Source organism: Brassica oleracea, chromosome C7, assembly GCF_000695525.1.
Source record: "Brassica oleracea var. oleracea cultivar TO1000 chromosome C7, BOL, whole genome shotgun sequence".
Taxonomy (NCBI): domain Eukaryota; kingdom Viridiplantae; phylum Streptophyta; class Magnoliopsida; order Brassicales; family Brassicaceae; genus Brassica; species Brassica oleracea.
Window position 1 is genome coordinate 2568436 of NC_027754.1, and position 4767 is coordinate 2573202.

The window sequence follows — 4767 nt, forward strand, 5'->3', positions numbered from 1 at the left end:
TCAAAATCCTGCACCACCTTCATCTTCCCATGGAACACCTTCTCCAAAACCATCCAAGGGAAAGAGAAAAATAAATGATCGCAACTCTAAAAAACCTAGCAGCTCTGTTCAAAAGAAAGTGAAGGCTGAAAAATACAAACATGTGCTTCTGTTTTTTAGGTTCTAGAGTAATTACTTATGTTGTTAATGTATTTGATTTCGAGCATAGTTTTATTTGTCTCTAAAACTCTATTCTAATTTTTTTATTAAAAACCTAATGATTATGATATCTGAACCCAACTTTGGATAATCAATTTTTTTTACGGATCTTGAAGAATAAAAATGTTTTTTGTCAGAGAATGTTGGTTTCCAAAACTGGACTTTACTGAACTAATTCTATTTTCTTAGAGAAAATATTACATCTTTTGTTTTAAGTCTTGCCTTAAACCAAGAGACAAAGTCCTCTGTAATGACTTGCTTTTTATCTATCAGAACAACGTGTATTTGTCTTCAATCATAGGTCCAGCAGCAACCATGAGGTTGCACAACATAAATAAACATTCTAAAACCTAAAAAACAGAAGCAAGTGTTTACAAATACATGTTTGGTTGCTAATGACTTTTATAGCAGATGGTGGGTTGTTTTATTTATGTCACCTTTATTTTATTTTCTTTCTGTATGAAAGTTGCGTTACCTTTAACTCATTCTTTATTTATAGTATGAAGAACAAAGAAACAAATAAATACATAACTATAAAAGTTTAACTTAAAGAAATTAATATCTAAGTTAAATTGAATAGAATTTATCGTAAATATCTCATAATATAAGGTTTTTAGTAATTGTTCATGCTTTATTAAAAAAAATATCACTAATGATTTGAAACAATAAATTAAATTACTGCATTCAAACTACAAAATTGTTGTATTTGAAAATATTAAATTAAACTATTAAACGATCAGTAATATGGTAAATGTTAAAACTATATACCACTAATCATGTAAATCAAATATTTATAAACAGAAAATAAAAATAACTACCCGCACGGTTGTGCGGGTCAAGATCTAGTTCTTATTATGTTAGGTGAAAGGTAGATTTTTTATTGAATTTTGAGATATAAAAAAGTGAATCTTTGTTTGGTTCGAATCAAATAGTGAGTGACGATGATACTTTGATGTATAACTTTTGTATCTTATCGTTCGAGACATTAAAAGTGAATCTTTATTTAGTCAATTAAGCAATCTTTTTTTTTCTTGTGTCAATATAAGTTTTATTTCCTGTAAAGTTTTGATATTAGTTATTTTTCTCTCGATGGGTCTTGACTCTTATATGTTTGTTGGTGTTTGTTTCGGTCTCTGGACTTTCTGGAAATGTAGCAACTGCGCGAAGCCAAGTCTCTGTGGGAATGGATTTGCTCGCTGGCTCTACCGTTATGCTTCCTACTGTTCTTTGTGAAACTTGCACGGTTGTTGGCAAATGTGACATTTGTGATACAATGGCAAGTGTGACATTCGTGATACTTTTGATGCGCTCATGCCGTGTACTAAGACGTCGTTGGTAACATGTTTTTAATATTTGTTCTTTTTCTCTCGATGGATCTCGAATCTTATATATTTGTTTCAGTCTCACGGTAGCAGGAGATATTAACACTTCCTCCAACATGACACCCTGAGATTCTATAAAGGCCAAAGGTAAATTATGTTCCTTATTGTTTATCTATACTTTATTTTCTAGATTGAGTCATTGTAATTGGAGTTTCGCATAGGCCAAACAAGCGATCATCTTACAATAAACCTAAGGGATAAAAGGTTTGACGTTACAAGACAGAGTTCTCGTCGCAGGTAAGATATTTTAGTCTCATATGAGCTTATCACAACAGAGTTTGTATCACAAAAGAGTTGTGTTTCTTTCACTAGGCTGTTGATGAAACACTTTGGGTCAAACATTCTCACTTTTCACTTTTCCGGAAGCAAATACTGAAGTCAAAATGAAGGTGAGTACATAAAATGGTTTAAACCTATGATATAATCCAAATACAAGAGTTATATAAAACACAATAAATTCACCTTTTGCGTTATTCGAAGGTTGAAAAGTTTTGACATGATTTAGGAATTTCCACGTGGACCCTGAAGTCTACTCGGATCCTAGAAAATTTGAACCTTCTGGATGGAATGTAAGTTAGATTTCTCATCTTGCGTTGTTTGTGCCAAAGAATGTTAGTTTCATTTGAATATTGTAGCAAGTAAAAACATAGTACGGTTGTGATTTTTCAGAAGTGCTTCGCCCCAAAAGCTGGTGCTTTCTTTTCTTTTGGTGCAAGGATATGATCTTCCTAAGCTCAATATTGTAATCTCTCATCACTGATTCATTTCCTTCTTAAATATCAGTAATTCTTGCAAATTTTGAATCTTTGAAATGTCATTCCTTCTGTAATATGCTGAAAACATCCATGGAGATATTCATGTTGGCATGGTGAAACTGAGAAACATTGAATGTCCAGTGGTATACTTGCCACATACCACACCAGCTGATAAATGCTTGGTAAGTTTCAGATATCAGTAAAACATGAATCTCATCTTCCTCATTAAGCTCAAAGGAGATGATGTTCCATTGAGTTAAACCTTTCTTCGGTTCTAAACCTCATCAGGCTACTTAACTATGTTCCATGAAACAAGGCTTTTTTCTTTTCATTAGGTATTTTATTTTGTAAAACTTTTTTTATCTTAATGTGCTTTGATAAATGGAAATACTAAAAGCAGTTCTTGATTACAATGTTACCCCCAGACATTCTCAAAATCTTAGTCTGGAAATTAAACATGTTATTGGCACATCATACACATTCTGTTGGAGTTAAAAACCTCTTGGACAAGAAGAACGATAATGAATGTCCAAAGAGCTCTCTCTGTAATTTTGGTTAATCTAGATCCTCGAAATAATGTTGCGTTTTTGGACAAAAAAAATGTTCCATGCGTTTAAATTACAAGAATGATAAGCAAAACGGTTGTCCAGACACATACCCTTTGAAAATTAATATAGTATAAAAATACACAATTTTCAAATATAGTTAAAAAACATTCAGAAAAAAAAATTGACACCTCATCGTCATTTTCTTAAATTAATAAATTACCCTCAAAAATTTTGTTCTCTTCTTATTTATATCAAATTTATTAAAAAAACCAGCAATCCATTTTTCTAATCAATATTTCATTTTCCTTCCAAAAATTGAAATGATTTTATTTCAACCAATGATAATTTAGTAACTTACATAATATAGTCCAAAATATTTGAAAATAATAAATATTTCCTTTACTATATTAATTTTTTACGTTTCATTAAACCAACTTTAAACAAAAAAAGTATTTTAACAAAAAAAATTTAGTTACCAAAATCAATTTTAGAAGAAATAATAATAAAACTATTTTTTTAAAAAGTTTAAAAACTAAAAAGTAACAAGATATAACCAATAATTTTTAATGAAAATTAATATAATATAAAAATACAGAAAGATAGTTAAAGAACATTTAGAAAAACAAAAACTATATTTTATTAAACTCATGCTAACAAAAATGAGAAATAAGTATCACATATATTTTTTCTATTTTAGTAACAAATCTGAAGCTCTGAGAAATTAATAAGAACCAAAATAATGGAACTACAATCAATGATTATTACATAATCAAAACAAATATTTAGACAATCATTTATAAAATAAAATAATAAAAATTAGTAAAAGTGCATAATATAATTAAAAAACATAAATTTTAAGGCAAAACAAAATAATAAAGAAAAAAAGTAGAGGAATCCATTTATTAAGTAATGTATCGCATGAATTTTGTTTTCCTTCTAATAGTCATAAAACTCAAGTTAAGAAAAATCAATAAGAAATTTCTTGAAAATCACAAAAAAAAATTAATACATAATTAAAACTAAAATTGCAAAACTAGTTGTAAAAAAATTAAAAAATCATTGTGCAAAGCGTATAAGTTTTTCAAATAATCACAAAAAGTTCTGATATAAAGCGCAACTATTTATTGAATCCAAACATATATTTAAAATCTATCCACTTTGAGTTTTCAATGAACTAAGATAACCTCTACATCAAAATTCATATATTACTAATATCTTTAAATATAAAACACAATAGAAAATTACATAAAGAGAGTATAAATCAAATGTTAAATACCACATAATTCTCATTTCAACTTCCCTGTTGCAAAAATGGTCAATCAAATAAAACGATGAGGTTGTGCTTCCATTAATCAAATAAACACAAAGCTAACAAATTACAAAAACTAAAATAAAACAATGTGAGAACAAATGTTTGACAAAAAAATCACTTTGATATATAAAATATAAAAGAAATTGACACTTTTTCTGAGCACTTGTTACAAGGTTAAGTGGGCCTAAAAGCAATATGAAGAATATGTAAAAACAAATTTTGTATATTCAATCTCCTGTATATTAAAAGAGAAGCATTACAACATATTTTTGTAGCCACATGTCATCACCACAATCATTCTTCTTGAGTTATTCTTGGGTTCATCCCCTAAAGTGAACCTCTAGGTTCACTAGCCAATAGGATTTCTTTATTTCAAATTCGATATCTTTTAAAACGGGAAACAAAATATTATCAAGTTATATTATATTTTTAAAATAAAAAAGTAAAAAAAAAATAGCAGTTACAGAAAAAAGAATTAAATTTTTTTTTTAACGTCGTTAGCAAGACACTAAACCCTAAATCCTAATCCCTAAACCCTAAATCCTAAACCCTAAACCCTTGGGTAAACCTAA